We start from the raw sequence: 19,698 nt of genomic DNA, 5'->3' as shown, positions 1-19,698 counted from the left end.
CATGGAAAGTATCATGTTGAGTGAAATGAGTCAGAAAGAAAGAGACAGACATAGAAAGATTGCACTCATATGTGGAATATAATGTAACTGAGAAGTACAAGTTGGCAACGATGCAACTTCTGGCAGATATCTCTCTGGACTTAGTTACTAAAATACTAAATTACAGAAACCCAAAACTGAGAGGCCGCTAAGTGTGGTCACTCGACCTCATACTTCTTCATCCTCAGCAATGGAAAACAAATTATCTAATGCTTCCTTTTCAGCAGGTCTGACTTTAGGGGAGAGACTCTCCAAACAATAATAGTGAGTTTTGTTGAAATATTGTATGCAATCAAAGTGAAAGTAAAGTGAAATTTATTAGTTACACAGGCGGGGGGGGGCTCAGGGTGGGGGGACTAGGGGTGTGGGGGGTTTGGGGTGTGAGGGGGCGGGGTGGAGCTATACTGGGATTCTTGGTGGTGGAATATGAGCACTGGTGAAGGGATGGGTATTCGAGCATTGTATAACTGAGATTTAAACCTGAAAACTTTGTAAATTTGTAACTTTCCACAATAAAAAATAAAAAAAATAAATTATTTATTTATTTAAATTTTATTTATTTATTTACAGACTTGCAACTTTTCGTGCTTGTGTTTCAGTCATACAGTGCTCGAGTACCCATCCCTCTACCAGTGCCCATTCTCCACCACCGATGATCCCAGTATCCCTCCCACCCCCCTACCCCATCCCCCCAACCCCACTCCACCTCTGTGGCAGGGCATTAACTTTTATTCTCTCTCTCCTTTTGGGTATTGTGGTTTGCAATAGAGGCACTGAATGGTCATCGTGTTTGGTCTACAGTCTACTTTCAGCACGCATCTTCCATCCCCAGCGGGTCCTTGAACCACATTTTACCTGGTGTTCCCTTCTCTATCTGAGTTGCCTTTTCCTCCAGTGCTAACTTCTAAGCTGTCAACACAAATCTCTTAACCAGTGTCCACTTCTTCCTCCAATGGACAGCCCCATTCTTCACCCATCCACCTGACTACCTCCATAAGATAACTTTTTATAACATTTTCCACAAATTTATTTTGATTTTTATTAGAAAATTTATTAAGATATTATGATTTACAAAGCTATTTATAGTTGAGTTGCAGGCATAAAATGTTTTAGTACCAGTTTTACCACCAGTGTTAGCTTTTTTCCGCCATTGTCCCCAGGTTCCCCCCACCCCTCCCACCTGTCTGCTTGACATGAACATTTTTAAGTTTGATTGTTGTACTTTGGATCTGCTTTTAGTGCCCTGCCCTCTCCCCTTTACTTCTCATTGAGATAGTGGTTTACAGTACTATTGCCAATAGGCTTTCGTGCATGATACTTGGATGCCTTTCAGCCCTTTTTCTTCCTTCTTGTTGAATACTTACCTCCTCATTGTTAAAGTATTCCCTTCCCTGTCCAATCACCCCACACCCTCAAGTGGCATACTTGGATCAGCACCCAGGCTGGTTCCTTGATCTGGCTTCCATTCTGGATGGTTGATTTGAGGAAGATACTTTCTTTTCTGATTACAAAAAGTGATATAATTTCCTTAGACTTATGACCCTCTTCTTAATCTGTGGACAGGACTAACCTGTGTCTATATATAACTTTTTTTGAGGATATATTTTATCTATTGTGTTTCACAATTTTATAGTACCTCATTGGTAATGTTTCATGAATACAACATTCCAACAGTAGAACCACCACCAGATATATACACAATGGAATACTACTCAGCTATATGAAAAGATAAAAGCATGCAATTTAGAATTTGCTGCTACGTGGATGGAACTGAAGAGTATCATGGTGAGTGAAATCATGATAAAGACAGACTTCATGAGAGACAGACTTTAATGAAAGAGATTGATCTCTCATACGTGGGATATAAAAACTCACAGTAAGGAATCAATAAATGATCATTTCTCTCTCTCTCTCTCTCTCTCTCTCTCTCTCTTTTTAGTGTTGCCAGGGGATTAGATCAGGGCTTCACACATGCAAGGCAAGCAATCTACTACCAAGCTCCATTTCTGCATCTCTGGACTCTAAACTATGTTGAAACAGAATCAGGACAGATTTCTTACACTAACTGATGGTTTAGATGTCCAGGTCTCTCCCTCCCCGCCAGTGGACTTCATTTTCTTATTGAATCACTGTGAATTACAAAGTTATTCAAGGATGAGTTTCAGGAATACAGTGTTCCGACACCAGTTGCTTTGCCAGTGTCCATTTTACGTCACCAGTATCTCTAGTTTCTCTCCCGACTCCCCAGCTTGTCTTTATGACAGGCACTTTTTCTTTCCTTGAGGTACTTTAGTAGTTTGCAATTCCTGTTGCTAATAGGGTATCATTAATATCACTTTGCCTCCTTCTGAGCACTATGTCCTCTTCCAGAGTCACCACTTCCTTTTACTGTTTTCATAATTTTCCCTTCCTTGACCTACCTTGTCCTTCACATCCACCCCCCACAGCCTTTCCAAGCCTGCCCCCCACAGTGGAAAGCTTCTTACTGAAGACCAGTTCTCATGCTCTTTGTTTCTATTGCCCTTGGGCATTTGTTATTCCCTAACTATGTTTCTCTATACTCCACATATGAGAGAGATCTTTCTGTGTCTGTTCCTTTCCCTCTTACTAACTTCACTCACAATGGTACTCTCCAAATCCATCTGCATAGTAGCAAATTTTATGACTTCATCTTTCCCTACCCCTGAGTAGTCTTCTACTGTGTATATGCATCAGAGTTTCTTTATCTAGTCATCTTTTCTTGGGAAAGTGTGTTGTTTATGAATTTCGACTATGGTGCTGCAACACCATAGAACATAGGAGTTCAGATATCTTTTCTGAATCCTATTTCTGGGCCCTTGGGATATGTTCCAAGGATTAGAATTGCTAGGGTATCTTTTTTTTGTTGTTTTGTTTTATTTCTAAATTACCATAAGATACACAGTTACAAAGTTGTTTCAGTGGTACAAAATTCCAACACTGATCCCTTCAACAATGTACATTTCCCACCACCTATGTCCCCAGTTTCCCTCCTGCCCCTCTCCCCAGTCTACCTCTATGAACGAACTCTCTCTCTCTCATTCTCTCCTCCCCACCCCCACCCCCGTCTTTCTCTTTCATCATTTGTCTCTTTCCTCTTAGGCATTAGGGCTTGCAAAACAGGTGCTGAAAGGTTATCATGTATATCACTTTACCTCCTTTCAGCACTCAGTTCTTGTCTAGAGTGATCATTTCCAACTATCCTTGCCACAGTTGTCCTGACTGCCCCTTCATTTTATCCATTTGTAGCAAGCTTCCAACCCTGAACCAGTCATCCTGGACCTTATTTCTACTGTCTTTGGGCATTAGTATTATACTATATATTTTTTATATCCTGGAAGTGAGTGCAATCATTCTATGTCTGTCTCTTTCCCTCTGACTCATTTCACTCAGCACGATACTCTCCATGTCCATCCTTGTATAGGAACATTTTATGACTTAATATTTTTTGGTGGCTGAGTAGTAACCCATTGCATAGATGTAATGTAGTTTCTTTATATAGTAATCTGTTTTTGGGCACTTGGGTAGTTTCCAGATTCTGGCTATTGTGAATAGTGCTGCAATGAACATAGAAGTGCAGATGGCATTTCTGGTGTGTATTTTGGGGCTCCTAGGGTATATTCCCAGGAGTGGTATTGCTGGATAATATGGAAGTTAAAGTTTTAGTATTTTAAGGACTGCCCATTTTATTTTCAAAAAAACCCCAATGAATGAGAGATCCTTTCTACCCACATCAGAACCAACAGTGGTTGTTCTTTATGATATGTGCCACTCTCCTTATTCTAATGCTGAGTTGATTTCCAAGTTCACTCAACATCTTTCTTGACTGGATACATGTCTTGATTTTAGTAATTATTTTTGGAAAGATGATTCAGCCTGCCTTCCATAAGTTTTTATTGTATACTACTTTCATACTCAATTACCTTTCAATTTAAATTTTTCATTGAATCATTTTGTATATGCATATAGCATTTGGTTGTGAATGATCACACTTCAGTTTGACCTGGTTGCCAGCAGCTCTCTCTTTCACCCTCCTTTTTTCATTCAATTCCCCACCAGCCCCCCATCAGTCAACTTTTTCATGCTCTTCCTCAGTTTCTCCTTTAAGTAAATTTCTCAAGAAAGTGATTTTTATATGATCTCATCAAAGTAGATCTACAGTCAAAGAATGACTTCAAAACATGAGCACCTGGCGAGCATTTCCCGGACGTTGGGCGGTCTTCTTATGACTTATCTGACACCTTTGGTCTAACCTGGCATTAGTACTAGAATTTATTTCTTAATGCCTAAACTGTGAGAGTCTTGAGGTTTTTTCCTATGACACTATTGGCATTTACCTTAACTAATACTTGAATATTTATTCCATTGGAAGCAGTAATTCCAATGTTAATTTGCCAATATCATGATAAATTAACTTTTAATTTTGTCAGATTTATGAGGAATACCAGAAAGATTATGCTATCTCTGGAATGTGTTGGAGAATAGAAGTTGATTTGTCACAAAATTTATTTCCAGGGAAATAGTCGTGCTGGTGCTCTGTGCTATATGGAATTTGATTTGTTGTAGAACATTTCTTTCCCCCAAACTGTGTATAGTTGTTAATAACCTAATTTATAGACCAAGAAGAGGTTTATATATTCTTATCATGGAGATAGTCTTAAAGTTTGACACTGTCTGTTGTAAACCACGGTTCCAAAAAGAAAAAAGGGAAGATAGAGACACACACACAAGACACACACATACACACAGAGGGAGGGAGAGAGAGAGGAGAGAGAGAGAGAGAGAGAATAAAACTGTCTGCCATAGAGGCAGGCTGTGGGTGGGACAGGTGGGATGGAAACTGGGAGTGTTGGTAGCAGAAAATGTACATTGGTGAAGGGATGGGTTTTGGAACATTGTATTACTGAAGCCCAATCATGAACGGCTTTTCAGTGATGTATCTCACGGTGATTTAATTTTGAAAAAGACTGAAAGAAAGAAAAGACATTTAAAAAGATTGATACTGTCAGATTCCAGTGTGATTTAGTTCTTTAATCTAGAAGAGAGCTAGGGGGAAATTTTAACAATTAAAAAACATAGCTGAAGATACCCTAGGTCATAAGATCCTTTCTTATTTGTTTTGGTAGAAGTATCAAGTCAGTGAATCTGCAACATATATTTTCCTTTACATAGTGTAGGTCATTGGAAAGTACATGTACTTTTATAAGTATATGAACTATAGAGAGCAATGGTAGTCTATTTATGCAAAAAAAGATTACTCAAAATCTTAGAGGAAACCCCACCCACACTCTGATTTTTCTTTTTTGTTGTCCTCTGATATTGAAGAAGTAACAAAAATATTGAAAAAAAACATATACCACATAAGTGTGGATCTTGGCTTAGACTTTTATAATCAAGGCCAGCTAACCACTGAGTTAAAATCTCCTTATCTAAAATTTAGACCACCCATCTCTGTTCCTAGAAAGACTCTTTTATTGGTAGCATTAGCTTTATAAGTGATTCATGTAATCAAATAAAAATGGAGTGAAACATAAAATTATTTCTGCCTCCCATATTCATTTTGGTTTAATTACATGACAAAAATACAGTATCATGTAGCTACTGAAATTCTTGTAAAATTTAGGGATTATTCCCCTAAATTCTAAACTTTGTTATAGATGATATATGCTTAAAAATGAAATATATATGCAAAGAGATGTTAAAGCACACACAAATATAAAGGTACATGCATATAGACCCACATACAGGGCCATTCATATATTCACCTACACATTATATGTGCACACATTGCACATATAATACATGAATTGATACATAAATAATTTATTATCCAAACTGACATACTTCATTAACAATTATGCCAGGAGAGTAGATACAGACTGGGACTCTCCCAAACTGGGAGGTATAGACACTATGCATTATCACTACTTATTAATGACTGTCTTTCAGTCCATCTCTATGCATATGAATGTGCATAGTTTCTACTGATTACATATTAAATGACTTCTACAAGAATCCCTTGGAAAGATCAGTTACATGCTTTCAGGGATTTTGTGCATTTATTCCTATAGCACCGTGGTGGAGAGACATTTAGGACAGACCTTCAAATCTTTACTAGAATGAATCTCTTTCCTCTGAAGGAATGAAGGTAACACCAATGATCTTATCTGTAGAACGACAGAATTTTTAAGATTACCTTCTATTATATTTTTCTAGAAGTCTTTGCTATTTGCATTTTTATTAAGGTAGTGTGGACTTTACTAATATAAGTAACAGAGAAGTTTGGTAGCTCAGTACCTCACAGACATGCTGCTTCCTCTTTTTCGTTTACTTTTCTCTTGTTAACGTCATCAAAATGTTGACAGCTGCATAACTCTTTTTAAAGCATTCATAACCTGACAGATATTACAGATATTTGTCATTTTACTTCCAGTAAGTGACAGCTGAAATGAGCTTTTCACAGTATTGGAGGATAGCGCGGGTGTAGTACGTCCAGTCAAATTTGTATCCCATTTAAAAAAAAATCTGTAAATGAATTTGAGTCTTGTTAAGCATGGTGAACTGGAAATATTTGGGGAAAGGATTTGGTAATCCTTCATTCTGGGGTTCACTGGAAATTAAGCTGGCAGGAAGTGGTATCTGATAGGATTGTTAAGTCTCAATGATTGAATAATCCTTGAAGCCACTTCCTGAAATTATGCATTTGGTTCTTACATCCCAACCTCAAGACTGCCCTTGAGCAGTCTTTCTTTTCTGAATGGAAATCTCCAGAATTGAAGGTTGAATTCTTCTGAAGCAATCCACGCCTCTAGAATGCACTAAACATTTGAGACCTATTTTTTTTCCTTTTCTTCTTTAGAGGACCTGTGACACATATATTTGTTAACTTATTTTGGGTTTTTAGACCATGCCTGGTGATGCTCTGGGACCACCCCTGGCTCTGTGCTTTGGGGCCATGCCTAGCGGTGCGTGGGGGACCAGATATAGTGCCTAGTGCCAGGATATCAACCACCTTCGGGATACAGACCAGTTGTTACAACCTGCAGCTGCGTTGGTCCTGATTCTCCTCTCCTGTAGTTCTAAGTCCTAATTCTAGCTTCCCTGCCACTCCCCCCTCACCCAGTAATTATCAATACATATAGATCATACATAGTTTGCTAGCATTGTGGTATGAACTCTTTATGTGCTGTCTGTTCCATCCTTAGAATTTTAGTGGGTAGATATTATTTTATGCCTAATTTGAAAATACTGAAGTTCAGAGAGGTACAGCAACTTCCAAAGATTCATGCATCTACTAAGCGCCAGAACTAGAACTGGTGTCCATTTCTGTGGCAGGCAAAATAAGTTCTTTGTGGTATTGCATAAGTCACAGAATTTCTCTGGGTTCTTTCACCATCTGTAATCTGGGGATGTTGGGGCATCTTTATAGGGTATTTTTAGGGATTGAAAAAGACAGTGATAAGTCATGCTCACTGTGAAGTGAATATACATTTGTGGTGTTCCATTACCAATATCATCAAGATGTCAGCAGGCTTGCTTTATTTCCTCATTATATTCTATCCTGTCTCTACTCTTCATCTCCCCAATAAGTTTATCCATTTTTCTAAGCCTGGGAAAACTTCCTCTTTGAATTCCATTAAGATTTTCCTACTCCACACTGATTTCTCTTTCTTTGGAGGTTTGAGTTTCTTGTGCATGTTTTTCACTGCAATGTTAAAGAAAACTACACCTCAAAATTTATTAATGTCAAAGGGGTCAATAATAACACTGATGCTCATGGTAACAATAGTTTTTTGGGGGTAAGGCATTAGTGTCAGAAACTCAGTCTAACTAGACCTTGGTGTTATCTATTTCTTAGGATCTTTTTTAAGTGAAGGTTCTCTTGTTGGGGTGCTTTCTCCAACGTAAGGTGACTTAAAATAGTTTGTAAGCCTATATTGTGGTTCAAAACCATCGAGGGAAAAAAAGAAAGTTCAGCTCTGAAGCACTCAGCAAAATTCCCAAGACTGAATCTCCATAGATAGATGGGTCTCAATGGAGTTTGGAACTCTATTGTTCTTCTCCCAACATTTATATGTAGAAATTCTAACCTTCAGTCAGGGTGGAACCCTCTGAGTGGAATTAGTGCCAATTTTGGAACTCCAGAGAACTGTCATACTCTGCTCTGTGATGATAACAGAAGAAGTTAGCAATCTGCAAGCCACAAGGAGTCTCTCTAGAACCTGACCATGTTGGAACCTTGCTTTTGGATTGCTCGACCCCAGAACTGTATCACTCCTGGCAGTGATCAAGAGATGATTTGTAGGGACTGGAGCGATAGCACAGCGGGTAGGGCGTTTGCCTTGCACGCGGCCGACCCCAGTTCTAATCCCAGCATCCCATATGGTCCCCTGAGCACCGCCAGGAGTAACCCCTGTGCATTGCCGGGTGTGACCCAAAAACCAAAAAAAAAAAAAAAAAGAGACGATTTGTAGTGCCAGGGATTGAGCCTAGGTTAGCCACATGCTAGGCAAGTACACTACTTACTGTGTTATCTTTCTGACTCGATGGAAAGTTATTAATGCTGATTGACTAGATTAAGATAGGGGTGACTTTATGTTTCTGAGGTAGCTATAGTGGTCCAGAGGAAATGAATAGTGCTGATAGGACCAATGCAGTTGAAACCCTGCTTTGGACAGGAGTTTAGAGTTATTTTTGCATGAAAACTGAACTCAGGAAAATATTAGAAAAAGGGTAGGATATATGAGTAAAAGTGAAGACACCAATAGGAGCGATAGCACAGCAGCACAGCGGTAGGGCGTTCGCCTTTCACGCGGCCGACCCATGTTTGATTCCTCTGCCCCTCTCGGAGAGCAAGGCAAGCTACCGAGAGTATCGCGCCCACACACAGCAGAGCCTGGCAAGCTACCCGTGGCTCATTGGGTGTGCCAAAAACAGTAACAAATAAGTCTCACAATCAAGAGACGTTACTGGTGCCCACTTGAACAAATTGATGAGCAACGGGATGACAGTGACAGTGATATTATGATTTTACATGTATGTTATTGGCTCTCTAGCCACTTGTGAATCATAACAGAGACCTTGCATTGCTGTCTTATATTTTTAATTTAAAAATCATGGGGCAGGGTCCTTCAAGCAGTGCTTTAAGGTCTGTAAGTCTCTCCTGGGGATTCTCTTATAACAGGGCCCACAGTTGAACAAAAGGGCCCTGCAGTAGTTGGAGTCCTCTATGATAGTACCTTGTAATGCCTGGGAGACTATGTAGTGAGAGAGATAGAACCAGGGTCAGTTGCATGCACAGCACTGTCTCTCTGACTCTTGATCTTTTTTTAAAATTAAAAACCTTAAATTTAGTTAGAAAACTCTGACTTATAAGGCTATATTGATAGTTGGGTTTTAGACATAGAATGTTCTAACACCGATTCCACTGAACAAGTGTCAATTTCCCACACAAGTGTTTCCAAGCTGCCTTCCACCTCCACCTTGATAGGCAAATTTAATTATTTTATTTTTTAATTTTTAAATTGATTTTTATTAAAAACACAATGACTTACAACATCGTTCATTATACAGTTGTTTCAAGAATGTACTGTTCCAACACAACCAGGGTGACTTTTCCTCCACCAATATCCCCAGTTTCCCTCCCAATCCCAACCTGCCCCCTTCAGCACATAACAAATTTACTTTATATTACTTATCCCAACAAAACTTTAAAATTTATTTTTTTTTCCAACAAAGACTTTGAGAGCTGGATAGGCACACTGTAAAGTCTGATGGTTGTAGTTGGGATCCTGTGTGTTCAGTGTGCCTCTGTGGTTGAATGCGTAGCTATGCCACTCCCCCTCGCTACCAGTGTACCTACTGGAGGCTCCTGACCCAATTGCTCTGTTAGTTCTCTTTCTCGTCTTTTTCCTTCCGCCCTGGATTCTTTCCTTTTCTGTCCTCCTCCTCTCTAGACCCTGGGGCCAAGGGTGATTTAGGCATCCCCCTTGTACTTATTTTAATCTCTCTTCCTCCTTACTTAAGCACATCTTGCATCCCCTTACTTAGTGTAATAATTCAGTAAGCATGTTAAAAGTGTTTTCCTTGCTAGATAATAATGTCACCTGGAATGAAATAGATTATACAAGTGAATGTCCAGTAGTCCCATAAGCTAGAGGGAAGGGGAAGTTGGTAAAATATAAAGATATTAAAATTAAAGTTTTTAAAAAGTCATCCCATTGAGCACAATCCCTCTTATTTAGGTGTAACTTAATTACACAATTGGATATCCTCTGCAGTCTTAACTTACTGGTAGACATTGAGAGAACAATTTGTTGGGAGAACATTCCTGTCTTTTTAGCAAGTTTAATGTGTTTCTAATGAAATTGGAAATTTCAGACTACTATAGATTTATTATAGGTGATGCTACATAAAGGAAAAGTTATATTAACCTTTCGTTGATTTGAAGTCATTTTATTCTCTGCTCATGAGTCCAATTAACATTATTGATTTGAATCATACTCATCAAGATCAACTTATTTTGTGTTAATTTCCTTCAACACAGAGAACAGAAACTAAGCACAGAGGATTTGAGGCAGAATGATTGATCTGACCCTGAAAAGTGTGTTTTGTACCATAATCTCATTTTAATGTTTCAGTAGTTAAGTAGTGCCTTGTTGCTTTTTAATGAGGCAATCATTTCCTGGTTGGAATTTTGTTTAGATTTTATATTGGTCAACTATTTCTCCAATAATGCTACATAAGAAAGTACACCATTTTGTTGCTCATGTTCTGCAGGTTGCCTGTGGTTTGGTTGTCTAGGTTGTGTGACTGTTCTAGGCAGCAGAGAAGCTGGTCTTGTACTAAGGAAGTGTGTAGGCTTCAAAGGTGCTCCTTGTTTGTATGTTCTATGCCCAGCATGTTGTAGGAGAGACAGTTGAATGCATGCTCAAATCATGGTGGATCAATGGAATAATAGAGCATATTCACAACATACATGTCTAGATACTATATTTATATGTACTATGAAGGAAAATTATAGGACAGTGTAGTTTTTCCAAAGACTGTATACCAAAAAATAATTGAAGGCAGGATTAGAGTCTCAGTGTTTAGTACCATGTCAGGTATTCCATAATGTATCTGGCTCTTAAAAGAGATGGTGGATTTTAATTTTCTTCCTTATAAAGACTTCTCCTTTACCTTGAGCTCAACCATTTGACTCAGTGGAGCATCAGTTCCCCTGAGACTGGTCTGTTAAAAGTAGACACGTGGAACTTAAAAAAATGGAGAAAATGGCTGGTGACAGAGGACTGCTTTCCCTTTCCATTTGAAATTAATGTTCACTGTATAAAAAACATAAAGCATATCCATCCCTAAGGACTCACCTGACATTTAAAACTTTCATCTGCTTTAATTCACAATGTTCAAGAAGGGATTTACACATAGCTGAGCTCTAGTGGCCAGTTGGCTTCATGTGTATTTTCTTTCCTGTTGTACTGGCTGAGCTTTTTCAGGCCCAAACAAATTATATAGCTTATTTTGTTCCCTCTAAAAACAATAATGGGCCTATTCAGATTTTATCTGTAATTTTACTTAGTTGAGAAGCAGTATTAATAATGCTGTTGTAAACCTGGCCAGGGCAGCACTCACTGAATTTTCTAGCTTCAGTGATAGGATAAATAGCTGGTCATAGAGTACAGAGGAAAATGTGTAGATGGTTTCAGCAAAAGTTCGACATGCTTGCCTGGATTGGGGCTGTGTTAATATCACATCTTGCAGATTTGGCAAGGACTTTAAGAGTCCTGTATTTCAAGCTGGTTTTTATAGAAACTTGCTGCAGAACTGGGCAGGATTAATCATGACTGAGATATATCGCACTTAGCACAGCATTAAATTCTAGCAATGGAACGATGCAAAACCAGCTCATAACCTTATAAAAACACTGCTTGCTACAGTAATCATAGAGAAATACTATATATACAAATTAATGGAGAATAAAACGTCCTGAACTCTGCTTTTAGTGTCAGGAATAGTTCTTGGGTGGGTGTGGTTTTCTTTCCCTTTTCCTGTGTGGAATCTAGCTAAGGTGCCTTGTTGATTTTTTGAGTTTACTGTAAAAGGGATCTGATTTGGGCATCCTTGGATTGATACTGTTAAGAAGATAAGAATAAATACATATTTATATATAATGCATATATGTTACAGTTATATAATATATTACTGCATTTATATGAGGTTCTTAGAATAGTCAAATTCATAGAAACAGGGGTGTAGTGTTGGGTGCCAGGAGCTTGGGAGGGAAGAATGGAGAGTTAATGTTAATTTTATTTCTTTATTTTGGTTACATTGGTTCACAAGATTGTATAGGTCTTCAGGGTACAATTTCATATCTTTTCAAAAGTGCATGTGGAAACCATGCCCACGACTATAGTCAACATGCTTTCCTTACAGTCCATTGGCCCACCCCCTCTCAAAACCCTCTCACCTTTTGTTCTTTCTTCGTTTTTAAAAGTTTGATTCCATGTCTCCTGTGAGTGTGCTCAGCATGGGAATTACTGATGCCTCAGACATAGTCTTTCTCATTATGCACTTCCTCAGACTGGGGGCCAGTCATGCAGGAAGTTCAATGTGATTTGGCAAAACTCCATTCAATTTTATAGGATTTTATGGATCTGATCCTTACCTGTGTTATATATGTACTTGAAATACCTTTAAAGATTAATTCAAATATTGCTTTGCTGCACCAGAAAAAGTTTTTATGATTCCAGTTTGGCTGAAATATTTTGTTGGGTGGAGACAAATTAAGATACAAATTTTCAGTAAAAGGGATCATCATTATATTCTCCTTTCCAAACAGATTATTATATAATTAGAGAAATGCTAAAATGCATTCTCTAAAAAAACTTTTAAACATAGTAGAATATGTGACCTAAATCTCTCATATATATGAGCCTAGACTTATGATGGAGAGAGTTGTTATAACTTTTATTTCTGTTCTCCCTTTCTTTTTAACTGTCACCATCAATGTGAATTTTACCACTGTGGGCACTTTAGAGGGGACCCTGACTTTAATTTTAAATTTATATCTAAAGTTTATGGAAGAGGATAGCACTGCCATCTCGTTGTTCATCGATTTGCTCAAGTGGGCACCAGTAATGTCTCCACTGAGAGACTTTGTTGTTACTGTTTTTGGCACAGTGAATATGCCACAGGTAGCTTGCCAGGCAATGCTGTGTGGGCGGGATACTCTTGGTAGCTTGCCAGGCTCTCTGAGAGGGATGGAGGAATTGAACCCAGGTCTGCTGCATGCAAGATAAACATTGTACCCACTGTGCTATTGCTCCAGTCCTTGGAAGAGGATACTAATTGGAAAGTTCCTAGCAAATATTCTTGAATCTTATAAAATTAGAAACTGTTGTCTATTATGGTATTATTGGATTGTAGACTCCTACTGAGGGATCTATTCCAATCTACCTATGCTCTTCTTCAGGCTGATTCAACTGAACTTTCAACTTTGTGACATTACCAACTCCTTTAATTAGATACCAAGCTATTCCTGAGAACCTCAGAATCAGCCATGTTAGATACAAAGGGAGCCCTGTATCTAACTCAAATTATTTAGGGCTTTCTGGCCCTTATGGCCTACCATGGAAAGGATTCATGGCATCTTAGGTTTTGAATTCAGTGACCTCAGGTTTCCCAGCGCTGTGAGGCTACAACTGAACAGTCAAAGGAGATGCTATCTTTGATCCTACTGAAGAGAAAATGTTTCCTATTCCCTAGTTGTTCCTCATTACTGTGTTAATGTGGTTAGTCATCTCTATTCCTTGACAGTCTTCTACTTATTTACATAATAAACTACCAAACAATGGCATTTATTTCTTTTTCCTTTTTTTTCCAGTTTTAAAATTGGATCCTTTTCCCCCTTCCAGTAGTTAAATGAGTCACTTAAATTTAATTTTATAGTCTTTCGAGTTCAGATAATACAGACACATAAAGCTAGTGCAGTCATGCCCTGCTTCTGGAATTGTTCCTATTCATATAACTATACCAATAAATAGATACATTCAGGCATTTTAGCTAGAGGCTTAAAAAATGTATGCCTCACTACATGTGAAGCATTTTGAAAAAATATATTTGCTTTGAGAATTTGAAAGTTTGAAGGGGGCTCCTTACTTCTGAATGAGCTCTTCAAATTGTGACAAATATGGAGAGAAGCATTTTGGGCCAGAGGTCACAGCATGGATGGTAGGATTTTACCCCATCCACTCCAGTAATTGCTACAATGCCTCCTTAAGATAGAAGGAACCTGTTGAAATTTAAATGGAGTTATAAAACTACCATCTTGGCAAACATTTGCCAAGGTGTCGAAAATCAGATGGGCTGGACACGTAATGTCATTTGGAGATGACCGCTGGACTAGAGCTGTAACTGACTGGATTCCACAGGACGTCAAGAGTCTGTGTTACAAGCCATAATGCCCAAAAGTAGAGAGAGAGTATGGGGAATATTGTCTGCCATGGAGGTAGGGGGAGGGTGGGAAAGGGGGGGCATACCAGGGATATTGGTGGTGGGGAATGTGCACTGGTGGAGGGATGGGTGTTTGATCATTGTGTGATTGTAAGCCACACATGAAAGCTTGTAACTATCTCACAGTGATTCAATGAAATTAAAAAAAAAAGAACGCCTGGTTGCCCACCTACAAGATGGTCAGACTTCTTCATCAAAACCCTGAATGAACGGTTTGAGGCTCTTCGTGTTCCTGGAGCAAGCAGACACCACTGGGCTACACTAGCACACAACAAGGACAAATGGAGACGTTACTGGTGCCCGCTTGAGCATATAGATGAACAACAGGATGACAAGTGATACAATAAAACCACCTGAATAGCTAAAGCAACTTGGGGGGGAAAAGGAGATGAGAATATTCTCCATCCCCAACTTTTAATTATACTATGAAGCAATAGTGATCAAGATGGTGTGGTTCTTCACCGCAGCACTGTTTACAATAGCCAGAATCTGGAAAAAACCCGAGTGCCCTAGAACAGATGACTGGTTGAAGAAACTCTGGTACATATATACAATGGAATACTATGCAGCTGTTAGAAAAAATGAGGTCATGACGTTTGCATATAAGTGGATCTACATGGAAAGTATCATGCTAAGTGAAATGAGTCAGAAAGAGAGAGACAGACATAGAAAGATTGCACTCATCTGTGGAATATAGAATAATAGACTATAAGACGAACACCCAAGAATAGTAGAAATAAGTACCAGGAGGTTGTCACCATGGCTTGGAGGCTGTTCTCTCACTCTGGGCAACTCAGAGAAGGGAACAGCAAGTAAAATGTGGTTGTTGGTCATGTGGGGGAAAGATGATGCGGGCCAAATATAGACTAGAGACTGAACGCAATGGCCACTCAACACCTTTATTGCAAACCACAACACCTAACCAGAGAGAGAGAACAAAAGGGAATTCCCTGCCATAGTGGCAGGGTGGGGTGGGGGGAGACGGGACTGGGAAGGGGGGGTGGGATGTTGGGTTTACTGGTGGTGGAGAATGGGCACTGGTGAAGGGATGGGTTATCAAACTCTGTAAGGGAGAAACATGAGCACAAAAATGTATAAATCTGTAACTGTACCCTCACGTTGACTCACTAATTAAAAATAAACTATAAAAAAAAAATAAAAAAAAAAAGATGGTGTGGTTCTGGAATGAAGACAGGTTTGCAGACAAGTGGAATAGAATTGAAATCCCAGAGACAGATCCTTGGGTATATAAATTGCTAATATTTGACAATAGAGTATAAAGACTATGAAAAGGAAAGCCTCTTCAGGTCCCTCTCAGAGAGCCCTGCAAGCTACCGAGAGTATCCCACCCGCATGGCAGAATCTGGCAAGCTACCCATGGCATATTCAATATGCCAAAATCAGTAACAACAAGTCTCACAATGGAGATGTTACTGGTGCCCGCTCGAGAAAATCGACAAAAAATGGGACGACAGTGCTATAGTGCTATGAGTGTAAAAAGTAACTGTGGTTTATGTACATAATGGAAAACTACTCAGTTGTAAAAAAAAATGAACTCATGATCAAACTATCCAGTTATAAGGAAAAAATGAAATTTGTCTTTATACGGATGGAACTAGAAGGTACTCTGATGAGTGAAATCAGTTGGAGAGAGACAAAGAATGATCTGTCTCATGTGTGGAATATAAGGAAGCATAATATGGGAATAACACATAGTCAAAAGCAAGAGAACCTGAGAACTGGTCTACAGAATTGGTCTTATAAAGGTCTGGGAATAGAGGTGGAGTGAATGGGAGGGGACCTTGAAAAAATGATGGAAGGAAGCAGACACTGGTGAAGGGAGAGGTGTTAGAATGTTATATGTTTGAAATCTTCTCATTAATAGTTCTGTAAATCACATACTTCAAATTAAAAAAATACGATGAGTTTTCCAACCTGCCCCATTCCATTCTTCTTTCCATCACTTCATCTTCTAATATGTTTTATTTAAACTTGTTCATTTCCAGACACTGGTAAAGCAAGATAAATAAAGCCTGATCTTTGGCTTTAAGGGCAGAAAACAAAGAGATACTTAAAAAATTTTAGCATCACATGATAAAGGATATGATTGAGGTATATGCAGTTTTTTTGTAGGAGAATTATTGAGTAGAAGAAGTCTGGTTATTATAATAATAATATTATAATTATTTATAATATAATAATAAGTTATTATTATTATAGTTATTATTATAATTATTGAGTAGAAGAGCACTTTAAATAACTGGAGTATAGAAAAGTAATACTTTACAAAAATAGTACTGAGATTGTATTTTATTTTTTAAAATGATATATTTATTTATTTATTTTGCTTTTTTTTGGGTGGGGGGGGTCATACCCAGCAATGTTCAGGGACTGTTTCTGGCTCTGCACTCAGGAATTATTTTTGGTGGTGTTCAGGGGACCATTTGGGATGCTGGGAATTGAACCCGGGTTGGCCATGTTGCAAGGCTAATGCCCTACCTGCTGTACTGTCGCTCTGGCCCAATACAGAGATTTTAGAGCTTGCCTTACATACACATCTGTATCACATATAGTCTGCTGAGCACTATAGGGAACACAGCACTAGGAGTGGTCCCTGAGTACCTCTAGTGTACCCTAAAGATCACTCCCCCAACCACGACCAAAAGAAATTATAGTAATCATAACATTTGTCAGCATGTATTGCCTCCTTCCTATATATCAAGTATAGTTGTCAGTGTTTCTTTATATCATCTCATTTGATCCTTATATCAAATGTATGGGGGAAATATCTCTGTTTTACAAATCAGAATTTTGAGGCATGGTAGATCAAAACTTCTTTCAGGAGTACATAGATGTGAAATGGTTGAACTTAATTTTGAACTTGAATTAGCCAAAAAGCTAGAATAATGCACAGAAATGTTCTGGTGCAGGGAGAAATGGGGTGTGGCCAGAGAGCTGTGCAAGGTACTGACTTAGAGAGGACTGAAGGCCAGTGGGAGCCCAGAGGGGCTATATGTTGATACTGTGTGGGATTATGAGAGAGTTTAGAGATTTGCTGATGCGGATGTGAGCAAAAAGATATAAGAGAGTTGGGTGGCAAAGCCTTGGGTGAGAGCTTAATAGCTAGAGTATACTTACAGTATACTTACATGCCTTCACTGGCATTCTTTGCGCATCTCTTTCTTTGAGTCTCAGCTTAAATATGATGCTTTCTCAAGGAGTTTATCCTGCAGCCCTCAAACTAAGACCTTCTATTACTCTTGTTTTTCCCTGCCTTGGTCTTTGTTCATAGATCTTACTTGACACCTTTCTCCCCACCTCTCCACCCTCCATCAGAATGTAAATTCCTGAGAAAAGTGATTAGATCTTGCCCATTTACCCTGAATATCTAGAGTCTGACACGTATCATGTACTCAATAATTATTTATTGGCTGACCTGACTAGTTGAATAGTTCTAGGTAATTTATTTACTTTCATCATGAATGGATCTTCTATTTATTTTATTGTGTCATATTCTCCATATCTTCCATAAACTAAGTAGTAAGAACCATTCAAACCATTTGTATAGGAGGTATTCAAATAAAATAAAATCACTGTATCACTGTAATCCCGTTATTCATTGATTTGCTTGAGTGGGCACCAGTAACGTCTTTGGGCTACACTAGCACACAGCAGGGCTGAATGGAAATGTTACTGGTGCCGCTTGAGCAAATTGATGAGCAACGGGATGACAAGTGATACAGTGAAGTGATTTTTAATTAATTAAATTATTTATTATTTATTTATTTTCCCCGCACGGCAGAGCCTGGCAAGCTACCCATGATGTATTTGGTATGCCAAAAACAGTAGCAACAACGTGCTCTTCATATTCCTGGAGCAAGCAGGCGCCATTGGGCTACACTAACATGCTACAGGGACAAAATAAAATATCTTAGCTAAAAAGTACTTTCTCCCTAGAAGCCTAGAGACATTGCACATGTTTTTAATATGAAATCATTTCTTAGTTTTCCTTCCAACAAGCACATTGGACCATAACTCATAACAAATCCCAGTAAAAATAATTGTTTGTCAGTGTAGGCTTAACATATCTGGAGAAGTGAAGGATTTGGGGAATCTCAGAGGTTCTAGTTCATCTTTTGTGAATTCTTAAGATATGGCCAACCAAATTCTTTTAGGCAGACTGATTCTTCTCTTGTTAGGGTTCTTGTTAGGAATCAGTCCATGTTATTGAACTAGGGTGCATGTGAATTCCAAACTGATCCGTGAAACCTTTGTCTCATGTAAGGAGCTGGCGTGGGGAGCCAGCCTTTGCCTACGATAGCTGAGAGCTCACTCCCTTTCAGAGAGTTCTGAATCTATCTAGAGAGCCTCATTGTTAAGGTTGTGTGTGGCTTAACTGTGCCCTCTCACTGTGTATGTTACTCACACCAACTAGGCCTTGCCAGAGCCCTTTCTGAAATGAGTCAGTTTATTATCTGTGCATAGACAGGAGTCTTTCCTGAGATGAGGGGTTTTCCAGTCTGTCATTTTTGTCAGAAATGACTGATGAGCTGTTGTTGAGGGAAAGGCGCTTCTGCACGAGTCCTTTCAAAGCCTCAGTCTGCCAGTTCTCTTAGCCCTGACAGCTGGCTCTGGACGGGAACATGTAATGACAGAGCTACAGAATTTTCACATGCAATCCTTCAGTAGGACTGGATTGGTGACTTTCAATTTATAGTTTTCTTGACTAACAATATATTTTTCATTACAGCCTGCAGGCACATATATATTTACATAACTGACCCAGAATTGACGAAACACAAAACAAAACACTTCTATTTGCAGTATACCCTGGCATGTTCTATTCTGTATTCTGTGTAAATAGTGCTATGAGCATGGAGTATCATGGAAATTGGTTCTGTAGGCTGCAGCAATTTGAAAAACAATGGTAGATATCCCCACCTTTGTTAGACCTAATTCTGATTAACATCAGAATGACTCTGATGTTCTGCTTTTGGAATGAGAAAGAGATTTTAAAGGTGAGATCCAATTTCATACAACTGGTTTGTGGCAAAGCTGGGGTTGTAATCCAGATTTCTGAACTTTGAGTCCCCAGTATTTTACATGAGTATCTTTTACATATACATACGT

This window comes from Sorex araneus, chromosome 3 (assembly GCF_027595985.1).
Source record: "Sorex araneus isolate mSorAra2 chromosome 3, mSorAra2.pri, whole genome shotgun sequence".
Taxonomy (NCBI): domain Eukaryota; kingdom Metazoa; phylum Chordata; class Mammalia; order Eulipotyphla; family Soricidae; genus Sorex; species Sorex araneus.
The sequence above is the reverse complement of the archived record's forward strand: the minus strand, read 5'-3'. Positions refer to the sequence as shown.